The sequence below is a fragment of the Callorhinus ursinus genome, unplaced genomic scaffold (genome assembly GCF_003265705.2).
Source record: "Callorhinus ursinus isolate GAN/ISIS: 27379988/994484 unplaced genomic scaffold, GSC_fseal_2.0 scaffold45, whole genome shotgun sequence".
In the NCBI taxonomy this organism is placed as follows: Eukaryota; Metazoa; Chordata; class Mammalia; order Carnivora; family Otariidae; genus Callorhinus; species Callorhinus ursinus.
In genome coordinates this window covers 12,562,186-12,576,244 of record NW_027397107.1, presented here as the reverse complement: position 1 = coordinate 12,576,244, position 14,059 = coordinate 12,562,186, and positions in this window count along the sequence as shown.

The window sequence follows — 14,059 nt, the reverse complement described above, 5'->3', positions numbered from 1 at the left end:
AGAAGGGGGAAGTGGGGGGGGAGGCGTGAGAAGAAGGGGGAAGTGGGTGGGGGGAGGAGGCGTGAGAAGAAGGGGGAAGTGGGGGGGGAGGAGGCGTGAGAAGAAGGGGGAAGTGGGAGGGGGGAGGAGGAGTGAGAAGAAGGGGGAAGTGGGAGGGGGGAGGAGGAGTGAGAAGAAGGGGGAAGTGGGGGGGGGAGGAGGACCGGCGGAGAAGGAAGATGAGGAGGAGACAACATTGCAAGTGTTCTGAACACTGACGTGTTCATCACTGGAAATAAAGCTTATAAAAATAGAGTTAGAACTTAAAATAATAAACCTGAACAAAGCTACTGCTGGCTAAAACGGAATATTTAAATAGGATCCAGCATCTCCTAACATAATAACCAAAGTGTCCAGAATAAAACAAAGCATTACCTGTGCACGAAACCAAGAAAATGACAATGTGAATAAAAGAAGACAATCAACGGATACCAACATTGAGATGAATCAGGTGTTAGGATTATCTAAGGATTTTAAAGCAGCTGTCATAAAAATGTTTTAACAATCAATTATAAATTCTCCTGGAAAAAATAAAGGAAAATATAGCCAATCTCAGCAAAGACAAGAAAACTGTAAAAAGGAATCAAATATGGAAAGATATAACCAAAATAATAAAATAACCAAAATTTAAAATGATCTGGATGGACTTACTAGTAGAGTGAAGATAACAGAGGAAAGAATCAGTGAGCTTGCAAACAGATCAATAGAATGTACTCAATCTGAACAGAGGGCAAAAATAGACTGAAAAAAATGGACAGAGCCTCCGGGACCTCTGGGACAATAACAAAGAAAAAAAATCAAATATTTGTATCAGTGGAATTCCAGGAGGAGGAGTGTGGGATTGGAAAAACACTTAAAAAAATCATGACTTCAAAAGTTTCAAAATTGCCAGAAGACACAAACGTACAGATTCGAGAAGCTCAATGAACTTCACATAGGATAAATTCACATGAATAAATTCACATGAAGACACAACATAATTAAATTTCTTAAAACTAAAGACAAAGAAAAAAATCTTAAAAATAACCAGACAGAAGAGACACATTATGCATAATGAAACACCAATTCAAATGACGGTGGATTTCTCCCCTGAAACCATGGAAGTCAGATGATGTGGCACCACATTCTTGCAGATGTGGAAAGAAAAGTAACTGTCAACCCCGAATTCTGTATCTGGCAACACTATCCTTCAGGAACGAAGGGGGAAGAAAGACATTCTCAGATGAAGGAAAAGTAAGAGAATTTGTTGGCGGTCCCCCTACCCTTCAGGAATGGCTCAAAGAAGCTCTCTGACAGAAAGTTAACAATTACTAAGCAGTCTGGAGCCACCATAAATAAAAGAGGGTTAACAGAATGGGTGAAAATAAAAGTAAACATAAAAGACTATCCTCAACTCATGAATCTTTTCAATCACATTTTATTTTTGTATTATTTATATTATAACAAGATGAGATGTATGCTCAATGTATATAGAGAAAATACTTAAGACAATTTTATTTTAAAAGTAGGGAAGTAAATGGTATATATATATATATATGCACAGATACGTGGTAATACCTAGAGCAATTCGTAAGAAAAGTATGGAAAGTGGTATGTTCACAAATATACAGGTAAATCGAATCTAAGTATTTTTAAGTAGCCCACATGAAAGCATGAAAAAAATACAGAGGAACAAGGACACCTGGGTGGCTCAGCCAGTTAAGTGTCTGACTCTTGATTTCAGTTCTCGTCGTGATCTCACGGGTGGTGGGATTGAGCTTCACATCAGGCTGTACACTCAGCACGGAGTTTACTTGAGCTTCTCTCTCTCTCTCTGCCCCTCTGCCCACTTGCATGCTCTCTCTCTCTCTCTCTCTCTAAAATAAATAAATAAATAAATCTTTTTAAAAAATACAGAGGAACAGAAAACCAAAGGAACAAAAAGAATACAAATAATAACATGGCAGATCTGAGCCCTAACATATCTATACTTACTTTAAATGGGGAGAAGCTGTTCTAGTTTCAAAAGGGAGAAAGTGTGTTCTGATTAGCTTCATGGTGATTCTGGGTGAAAACTTTATAATTTCCTAAGTACATGTCAAGTCAACTCAGTGGAGACAGAGAGCAGGGCATTTGATGGGGTGTGATGGCATAGCCCATTTTGTAAAAACCTACAGACAAGTAAGTATCAAGTTGGTAATTATTAATAACTGTATTTTGGTTATATAAAAATATATAGTAGGAATTAACTAGTTATAAAACTCACTAACTCCAAAGTACTTTATATATTTACCTAATATCTGTATAGGTAAATTAGTAACTAGCGTGTGTAACATTTTTAACATAAAAACTTTCATGTTTACTCTTTTGAGCCTCACATCAAAACTATAAACTAGGTGTTTGTAGTCCTCAACTGAAATTTAAAGAAACCTCTACCTAAGAGCATGCTGCCAGCAAGTTACAGTCCTGAGACCCCCACCAACATCTTCTAAGCCAACATGCCATCATTATTCTACCTTATCATGCACTTACCCCAGAGGTTCCAGGAAATATAGTAACTCTCAGAATTTCTTGCAAGACTCAAAAGACATGAGAAATCCCAGGATATAGAGCTTATGGTGTTATAAACAATAACCCCACAGGTGTAATTAAGCCATAGCTGGAGAATAAAACCTTCCAGTTTTGGAGAAGGACTTTCTTAATATCTTAAGTTCAGTGGAGGGGCTTTCACTAGGTCTTCAAAGAGGAATTTTTTCCACTTCTGAGTATCTGGGGAAAAAAAATGGAAACACCAGTTCAAAAAGATATATTCACCCCTATGTTCATTGCAGCATTATTTACGATAGCCAAGATATGAGAGCAACTCAAGTGTCCATCAATAGATGAATGGATAAAGATGTGGCATATATACACAGTGGAATGTTGCTCAGCCATGAGAAAGAATAAGATCTTGCCATTTGCAACAACATGGATGGACCTTCAGGGCATGATGCTAAATGAGCTAAGTCAGACAGCAAAAGACAAATACCATAGTATTTCACTTATATGTGGAATCTAAAAAACAAAACAAACAAACTGTTGGTACCAAAGTGGGGAAGAATTGGGGGGGACAGGTAAATTGTGTGAAGAGGATTAAGAGGTACAAATTTCAAGTTATAAAATAAGTCATGAGAATGTAATGTAGAGCAGAGGGAAAACAGTCAACAAGACTGTAATAACCTTGTATGGTGACAGATGGTAACTAGATTTATCATGAGGATCATTTCATAATGTATGCAAATATTGAATCACTATGATGTATACCTGAAACTAATAAGATACTGTATGTCAGGAATACTTTAATAAAAAATTTGAAAATTTAACACACACGTATTGAACGTCTGCATGTTAGGAACTGTGCAGGACATTGTGTGGAAGGACAGAGTTCCTTCCCCCAGGAAGAATGGAAAAGACGAATAAATGCATAGATTGCTGTAATAGTATCAGTCATGAGATTCAGTCAGGGAAGCAGAGCCACTCTGTGTGCTGTAGGGTGGGGACTGGTTACAGGACTTTGACCTCCACAACTGTGGAGTTGCTGAGGGAAATGAAGATGTGGTAGGGGAGCAGGAGAGTCAGAGGAAAGGTCACTAACCAGCGTGCCTGACGCGCTGGTGTGGATGGACAATTCAGAACAGGAACAGGTGTTTGGGGGCCAGCAAAGGGGGAGCTTCTGGAGAAGGTCTAGGGAGCCGTGACCTCTGCAGATCCACCACCAAGTGTCTGGTGGGAAGCCTGGCATGGCCACTAGTCAGCAGCATCAGCAAACAGGAAGATGAGCTGGATGCAGAGCAGTAGCGAGCAAGGATAAGCCGGGACCTGCAGATCATCCTGCCCCTCTCAGCATCATTCTGATAGCTCTATTTAACCAGGTGAAGACATTCAGAGAATACCTGCAGCTGCTTTCCTTCTACCTTCCAATATATTATAAGTTCCTCTTTGGGCCAACTTGAACTTGGAATGAAACAGCAAAGGAGATTCTGGGAAATGTTGGTCCCAGAGTCACTATGTTAACAATAAAAATCCAGTACAACCAGTTAGACCAACAGTGTGCGAGAGCAGGGGTGCAAATAACATATAATAGGAGGAGGGAGAGGGGAGAGAAGCAGGGGCTCAGGAGCCAGGTTTGGGGAAACTCTCGGACTCCACATTTCTTATCTCTTGTCTTTATTAAAATACTTTGCTCTAGTGAGAAAAATGTTAGATCTTTGTTACAGCACTTACTGTATGATGTTGGGTAAGTTACTTAACTTCTATGAGACTCAGCCGTGAATGGAGAATAATAAAACATACCTCAAAGAATCACAAAAATCACATGAGAAATCATAAGCAAAGGCTCCTGATACACAGCACCTACTCAACAAACACCACCTTCTCCCCCACTTTACCTTCCACCTCTTGTTTTTCCGCTTCAGAGGCTGACAGTCAATCTTTGGCCATGGGTCAACTCTGGTCTCCACCAGTGACCCTGGTGGATACATAGAATCTTGCTAAATGCTCTAATAATTCTTAAATACACCATGCCCTCTGAATTTCCTTTTTATTTCACTTTTTTAAGATTTTATATTTATTTGAGAGAGAGAGAGTGAGCAGGGGGCGGAGCAGAGGGAGAGAGGATCTCCAGCAGACTCCGTGCTGAGCTTGGAAGTCTGACATGGGGCTTGATCTCAGGACCCTGAGATCATGACCTGAGCTGAAACTAAGAGTAGGAGGCTTAACCAACTGAGCCATCCAGGCACCCCTCTGAATTTCCTTTTTAAATAATGGAAACTATATTTTAAAACATTCCAACCTTCCATTTCTAAAATAATATCTAAAATGTATTAAGCCCTTAGAGGGTGCCAAGATCTGTAGAATACATATGATTATAAAATGCAAGACCCTTAACTCTTCCATTCCAGGTATCTTTGTCAAGCAACGATTTCCCCCATTTCTTTCCACATGACCCCTTTGCTCATCACTGAAGTTTTCATTTTTACACTGAGTCTTTGGGAACTCCCCTCCACCTAGTTTTGAGCTATTCAAGATGTCTGGCAAAAAGATTTCCAAGTGTAGGTGTACATAATTAGGATCAGGTGTGTTGTCCTCCTTACTCACCCTTCTTTCCATCTGTTTAGTTCCTTGCTTGTCATCTATCATACCAGATAATTGATTCCAGATTGAAACAGTTTTCTTTTGCATCTCCCCAACCATAGGCTGAACTGAGAAACTAGCTCTCACTGGCTTTTCTCTCTCTCTCTCTCTTTCCCTCTCTTTCTCTCTCTCTCTCTCTCTCTCTCTCTCTGTCTCTCTCTCTCTCTCTCTCTCTCTATATATATATATATATATAGCCCATTTTATATTATGACCATTATACCCCTTTGGGATAAATCAACTATAATCAAAAATAGGATTTTTTAAAAATGTCAATGGGGAACTTGGGACCAAGGGAGCACATGATGGGAAATATTAGCACATATGCAGCAGACCAGTTGGAGAATATTGCCTAGCACCACTCAGCCAAGTTGAAGGGAATTGATGAAGGGATTCCAACTGGCCAGACTTCTCCTGGAATCCATAAAAATTCAAAATGACATTTTATGCATGAGCAGAGTAATCCACAAGTCAGAGCAAAGGATGGATTTGCAAGCGCAGTTTTTTTGTGGCTGAGGAGTTAATGCTCTCAGAACAATTGTGCAACTCTGGATTTGTTGTGGTGGAAGAAATAAAATGCACAAAGCACTTAGAAGAAGAGCTTCTCAAAGCCCTTACCCCACATTTGACACTAAAAATGGAGCTCATACTACCACCCTGATGCAGCAGAGGTTTCAGAGAATTACATGAGTCAATGAATCTAAGAATATTTTAAAATAATAAAACACTCCAAACTCTAAGGCATTTTTAGTAGCACAAGATTTAGGTTATTTACTTATTACTTAAATTATTATTTGATCACTAGTCCTTACTGTCTTTGGAAATGTCAACATCAAGTAGTATTTATTTAAACATTGTCTTTTGCATCTCTCCATTATTAAGCTAAAGTCGGGTTACATATAGGTCTAGTTTCTTCTCTCGAAGATAATACAATCTAAACTGAATCCACTAATGTAGACAAGCATATAATTAGGATCGATAACTGTACAAAGAACTGTGGTTATTCAACTAATGAAGTATTTTCAGATGTGTTTCCATTTTAATACTATGTTCTGAACCAAAGCAACTTGCCAAGTGCCTGCCCTCCACTCTGTCTGCCCCACCTCACCCACATCAGACCCTCAGCCCAAAACTTGCGTGAGGAAATATCATACAGATGAGTTGGCAGTAAGCAACTTAGCTTCTGGGCCCTGCTATATTGTGCTAACATTTTTTTAAGCTGCTACATGACTAAGGAGAGGGTGAAGATAAGCAAAGTAAAACAAATTTAGGTTTCCACTGATGTTTTATTGGCCCAAATCAGCCAATACATTATTTCTCATGACTGCCTCTATTATGGCCCTGCACCTTTTATAGTTATGCAAACAGGTGTGTAAGTGCCATATTGCCTCCAAACAGTCGGCCAATTGCCCCTGTTCTGCCTTTTTGCAAAATTGGTTTTGGCTGGTCTCATAATTGAAGGGCAGTCATTTCTAGAAGCCCTCAAAAGGCCTTGCTGCTGAGGAAGAGGGGTTCCATATACAGAGTCCAATAGTTCAGTTGGATAAGGAAGCATTTTGTGCTCTACCCTAACCAACCAGTGTTGTCTTTAAAAAAAAAAATCATAGTAAGACAGCTTTTGCCTTAATAGTCTCTGCTTGTTTTAAGAAAGGTTCAAGGTATTTCAGCAGCATGCTAAACCCTTCTTGACTTGAGTCTTACTATGCTACCTATGTCATCTCTCCCTATTCTCCACTCTAAGCTGTGGCCCTATTAAACCCGAAATTCACTGGTATGACCTGAATTCTCATGGATTTGCTTATGTCTGGGACACTCTCCCTCTACTTCATCACTTGGAGATTTTCTACTCAACTTTTAAGGCTCTGGACTAGAGAGTGTGCCTGGGCCTTTGTAAGGATTGGAAAAAAGTGTCTGATTGCACATTTGGTACTATCTTTTCTCATAACCCTATTTACATTTTGTAGTCACCTGGTTGTTTTTTACACTTATCTGCCCAGTTCACTATACTGGGAGTTCCCAAAGACCAAGACTTTTGTTATTAATTTGATTTTGCTAAAGCTTGCTCTTTGCCTGGCACATAGTAGATACTTGAGACATATTTATTAAAGGACTGAATTAGTGGATGGGCAGATAGAGAGATGGGTGATACCAAAGCTATAATATCTATTCCCAAGCCAGTCACCACCTGCCTTTCACAGTAAAGAGGTCTTGTGATGTGCTGTGGGAAACAGGACTGTAATGATCCATCCCCCCACTTTCTCCAGCCATCATGGAGCTGTTGGACACTTTAGTGAAGAGGCATGAAAAATTTGAGAATTTTTGAAATAAAAATCTAAATAAACATCAAAGCAGTGATCTTCTCAGCAGTAGAAAGTTTGCTTCTGTTGTACTGTGATAAGAAGCAACAATCACCACTAATGGTTTAAAATTCAAAATATGTTGTACATATATGTTAATGTTGTTTTGATTTCCTACCTCTGCCCATTTGTGCTTGTGTAATGAAGGTAGAAAGTGACTTCCGCTGTTATCATTGAACATCTTCCTTGAAGAAGAATGCCAGACAGCTTGGGACATCTCCCCTCACTCTTTCTGTGACAGATGGACTTACTCTACAGGCATATATTTCAAGATACAGCTATGTTAACTTGTAGAAAAAATTCCCCCGTCATCCAAAGGATGATTTCATTCCAGTTAATATTTTGGCATAGCTAAACCAATGAGAATCTTTATTTTGAAAAATGGAGTGAAAGAATGTTAACACTGGAAGTTACATACACAGTGTAGTACAGTTTTTAAGGACGCTGAATTCATGATCTAACCTTTGTAGGTAATCCGAGATCTTTGAGCTCTAGTGTCCTCCTCTAAAGAACTAGAAATAATAACGATAATGGGGTCCTAGGGTGATTTTGAAATGGAACGAGACTATGTGTGCATAAATGGAGGGCATTTTGGTTGTTCCTGGCACATAGCAAGCATTGACTTAATTCTAATAGTTAAGAAAAGGAGAGGGCAGTATTATACCTTCATTATAAAGGCAAGAATATGAGTTAAGAAATAGTGAAATTACTCAAGTTTACAATGGAATTTATCTTAAATTTCCCATGGTTATCTCTATCATAGACAGTACTTATTCATGAGCTTGCAGATTTTTAAAGCAAAACAAATAACAACAAAGAACTATGGTCTTTGTATTAAAACTGAGAACTGGATGAATTTGAAGCCCACTTTAGACCCTATCAGAATCAGCATGGCTGCAAAGCCCAACCAAACATGAAAGAGAATATCACGCAGAAAAAGCAAGATTAGAAAGCCTTTCCAAATGCCCAGCGTGCACTCTATAATAGTTCTTCTATCTAATTGAAGAAGGTAAGAATAAAAGAGGCAAATCTGAAATTTCAGAGGACAGTTCTGTAAACACACACTTAAATGGGGTTATTGTCATGTTCTGATGCTCTGTTTTCCTCTGACCTCAACTCAGCTACTAATACCTTCTCTGGCCTCGTCACAAAAACTTAGTGCAAGAATCTATACTGTTTCAGTCCAGAGCCCTCCACAGGTCAGCAAAATTGGAGCTTTAATAGTTTTCTTATAAGCTTTCCCACACTCTCTGCCTTGGCTCAAACCTCAATATAGTATCATTTATCATAAGTTAACCATTTGACCTTCAAATTTAAACCAGGACCAGGCAATGCAGCCAAACTACAATGGTCAGGAGAGCTGAGAACCTTGCCTTTCTCTTAAAAAGTCTCGTTTCCAACGGTTTCTTTCTAAGCAGACACAGAAATTGGTTTTAATTTTTACTGGCATTAGATGTCTTCTCCAGAACAATAAATACATTGGCTAAATTCCTGCAGCTGTGTTGTGCTTGCTTAGTATTTCTGCATTTAATAAAAGAGACAGCTTACCCATTTTCCAAATGGGTGATCAGGAAAACTCCAGATTGAGAGATCTGATCCCAGAATTAACACAATATTTATGATGGGTTCTTCCTGGGACAGGAGTAAGAAATGAATAAGGTGGCCTGAGAGCCTGGAGCAGATGCACTTCCTATCTTCCCATCACAGCGAATGGGAGGGGCAACAAGACTGAAAGGAGACCCAGGCCACCTTCCTTGAGGATGCACCCAGGGATGTTAACCCAGGAGCCAGGAAGGAACAAAAGCAACCTTTTCCTAAGCAGCGTGGACTGCTCTGCCAAAGCCCAGAGCTGGAGATCCTGATGCTTGGATATAAATATTTCAAATAATGGTAATGTTTCAAATAGCAGAAATTTCAAGAGCCTCAGGATCACCTATGCTCCGGCAGCTCAAAACAGAGAGGATCTTTGTTAAAAAAAAAACCTTTCTCACAGACTCATCGTTCCTTCCTGTGAGCATCCTGATTGGCTGAGAAGGGCTCAGAAAAATCAGAAACTGACTCCTCATAATTGCCACCTCAAGGGTTGCTGTGAAAATCCAATCAGATACTATATGTTGAGAATCTAGCAGAGCACCTGGCCCAGGGAAACCATGTAACTGTTAGTTCTCCTCCTTGCAAAGATATCTTTGTACATCTGTTGTTATAACACAATGTCCAAAAGATTATAATTCTGGGGGGTTCTTAAACATAAAATTAACACATGGCAAACTCCAAAGATCCTGCTGCAGTTTTAGATGTTTTGTTTTAACTGATGATACCTGCTTTCAAAGAAATAGCTTGTATATATCTATCTTCGATGGTACTAAAGATGTAACTTAGATATCAGTGAATAGTTTTATTTGTTTTCCTTCCCATCATATTGTTACATTTACCAGAACATTCACATTCCCAGAGTAAATAAAGCTAAAAAAAAAATAGAAGTCACAATTAAACTGAATGAAGACAAAAGGAAGCACCTGTTAATGAAACCTAATTTGCATACTGTTCTGTATGGTATTCAGACAACTAGGAGAACAATGGATTTAATAGGAAGATTAGACCAAGGATTGGATTTCACATGGACCATTTAATATTCTACCTGTGCTGTGAGCAATCATGTTGCATTAGATCAAATTCTGATTTCATTCCATTGCTGAATATCCCATTGTCACATCCTTGCCATTTGCCTCTTCATTACCAGCGATGTAATGGCAGGATGAACCCCCGAGAGCTTGTTGTTTAACTGCCCGTGTGTGCATATTTCACAATCTGCCATTGTTACAAGGCATTCTGGTTAATAAGCAGATAATGGGATATGCAAATCACGTGTACCTGATGAGGAAGGAAAAGCGTGCCTTCTCACCTCTGCATAAAGACTCGCAGACATTTTTGTGACCATGGAAGCATTCCAATCTGGGTGATTTATGGAAAGTTCTGTCCAGGCAGGAAGAAATGCCCTTTTGCCTTAGGAAATACAGGTAATGAAATAGTTTCCTTGCAATTTACAGAACTTGGAGTATGGGCAACTCAGAAAGGTCTGAGGACAGGAGAATCTTTTTTTAAATGGGTGTATTGAACCATAACATATAACAAGCCCCACACCACATGCTTTCAACCAAGCCCAGAAGAGTTGTAAAATACGATGCCAAGGTCTGAACAACCCCAGGGATGTTCACAAGAGGTCAAATTGATATTGCAACTCATTAGAAGCAGAAACAATGATGATTCAAGCCCTGGCACCAAAGAAAATAGGAAGATGATATAGAGATTTTTTTAAACACCAGGAGTTACTTGAGTTTCTGTATTGGTCCCCTCTGGGACAATGCTGCATTGGACACGGCACCATAATGAGCCAGCCCATTGTTGTTCTGAAGCATAATAAAGAGTATGGGGTTTGTAGAGAAAAGATGTGGGCTTGGTGGGTGACCTAACTAACACGTGTCTTTGGCCTTAGTCTCCTCATCTATAAATGGAGTCAATAACTGGATAGCTTTTCCACAGGATCATTCTAAGAGTTCCAAGTTGGGATAATTATGGAAACTGTATACTGAGTAGCTTCTCTCTGCCCTCTCCACCCTTCTCCAGCCTTGTCTCTGCCCCAGGAGACCCACCTGGGGAGATTTCACTGGCCTTGTACCCACCGGCTTCAGGTTGGGTTTTGCAGTGGGGAGCAATACCGGAGAACAGAAGGAGAGTAGGTGTAGAAGTGTATCCCTTTGGCTTTCTCCTGGTAAGGTTACTCAGGCTAGTCATGCCCTTTGACCCAAGGTGGTAGGTAGCACCTACCAGGTCATGGGCTCTACCTAATTTCTGGTCATGGGTTCCAGTAACTCTTTCCTCCCCTTATCTCTTTATGATAGGGGTGGTCATGATGCCCCCTACTGTTTTACTAGCCCAGAGTCTTGCTTTATCCTTTGTGGGGTTTTTTTAATGTCTTACTCATACAATCATAAGAGGTCTTTCATTGAACATTACTCCGGTTATCTTAATTTGAATGCCCCCCCCCACTGCTGGGGTCCTCAATAATGCATGCGTTAAAAATATTCTATTGGCTAATACATGTAACAGTTCTAATTTAAAATAATAAAAAGTATTCCAAGGCCAACTGTCAAGTCCTCCATTTTCAATTCCTCATTTATAATTCCTTTTTACACTTAAATAAAGCAGCTACAAAAATGAAAAAAAAAATTGCAAGCCAATAACAATGTATGTAGGAGGAAAAATGAGATGAATCATTTCCATTATCCCCTGGGTTACTCGTTGGCAGGCGGGATGCTAAAACCTGTATGACCGAGGAAACAAAGCACATGCATCTATCTACAATTTACCTGCTATCAAATATTGTCCAGAAAAAAAACCCTATAAAGACCAGGCTGTCTCTGTACAGATCTTTCACGTCTCAGATGAAGACGCCTCAAACTTCTTGTCTCTGTTATGTGATCACCATTCCCTCCACAGGTGTAACATTGACAGTGAGTCGGGTCTTCTCTTTAAACAGTGGCTCTCCCAGCCCCACTGGAAGGCCAGGGTGAACCCCTGTATCTGAATCCATTTTCCCAGGCTCAGCACTGACATAGTGGGCCTTGGTCAGACCTTGTTCCTCTCTCTCCACCTGCCTCTGGCTATAAGAGCACACAGCGGCCTCTTGCCTAAATCTCAAGTTATCAGACACAGGAAATTCTCCCAATTGGCTTGAGGGCTCCGAGGCCATGGAAGACGGTAATAACAAATAATGAAACACAGTCGTTTTATCACCACCATACATAACACAGGGGACTTTTTTAGTAGTTGTTGTGGAACTAATTTAGAACTTGACTTTCACATACAGAGAACATAAGAATGGAAACACCACCATTACACAGATAAAGACAAACATTTTATTTACTTACTTACTTACTTACTTACTTACTTACTTTTATTTATTTGAGAGAGAGCAGAGCCAGAGAGCAATCACAAGTTGGGGGAAGGGGCAGAGGGAAAGGGAGAAGCAGACTCCCCACTGAGCCGGGAGCCCAGATGCAGATGGGGGCTCTATCCCAGGACTCCAGAATCATGACCTGAGCAGACGCTTAACCGACCCAGGCACCCCTAGACAAAATATTTTAAATGATACAGGGGCAGAACATGCCCAGCGTTTGGAGCATTCCTGAGTTTGAGGCCCCAGTTCTCCCCCTGATTTTTGGTCACTTTAAGCCACCTGTGCCCCTTTTGGAGCCTAGTGTTTTTCAAGTACAGTTTAGAGTTGCTAATATCTTTCCCAACAGGATCTTCTTATGGGGGAGCTCATTATTATTAACAAATGCAATCATACAGGATAGCCTTCTGCAAAATCAAGTTGCATGTAAATGCATGACATTGTGGTTATTAATAAAAATGTGAACACATGCATGTACAAATGCATCCAGACTGGAAGAGTCCCCAGGGGCCTGCTCGCAGATAAAAATGTTCCTTAGAAGTCAGACTCCTCTGGTGATTCCAGCATTAGGATGGATTAAGGAGAAAGTCACTGAAGGTAAATTTCTTTTTGAGAAGCTGGGAAGGCAGGTGGAGATCAGCAGGAGGGGAGAACAGAGTTGAAGAATCTAGACAACAAAGAACCAAATGAACTGTTTCAAAACTTTCCTTTTGGTGACCCTTCTTTTGTTGGGTGACCAAACTTCACGATTTGCCTGGGTCTGGGGTGTTTTCTGGGACCTGGGACTTTCACTGCTGAAACCAGGAAAGTCCCAGGTAACCAAGACAACGTGGTCACCCTACCAATACCCAAGCGGCTCTATTGGTCAAATCCCTGTGACTTTCAGTTCTCAGGGGATAGAGGTCCATTTCCACCCACCTGCTCTTTACCTTCTCTGCTTTTAGAGCTCTGTCACCCCTTCATTTGCCTAATTCTTCCACTAAGGAGGCATAAGAAAGAGAGACACTGGGTGACCTCTGTCCCTTAAAAGAATAGTCTGAAGGAACCCATAAGAATACCATTTTTATTTTTTTACTTATTTAACTTTGAACACTCCCTCTCTCCAGTTACTTCCAAACAAGAGCAGCAGAACACACCAGCCCACCTCCAAACAAGAATTTTATAATTTCGGGGGCGGAGCAAGATGGTGGAGGAGTAGGAGACCTGGATTTCGTCTGGTCCCAGGAATTCAGCTGGACAGGGATCAAACCATTCTGAACACCTACGAACTCGACAGGGGATCGAAGATAAGAATAGTAACAAAACTCTGAACAGAAAAGCGACCACTTTCTGGAAGGTAGGACGTGCGGAGAAGTGAATCCGAGGCAATATTCAGGAGGAGAGACAGCGGGGGAGGGGGCCTCCATCGGCCGCTTCTGGCAAGTGCTAGAGCTGCGGAGCACAAAATCGGAACTTTTAGAAGTCAGCTCCGCGGAGGGACGTCACTCCAGTGGCTAAGCGGGGGGTGGAACCCTCGCGGGACAGTGTGGTCTCAGGATCCTCGGGGTCACAGAAAGAC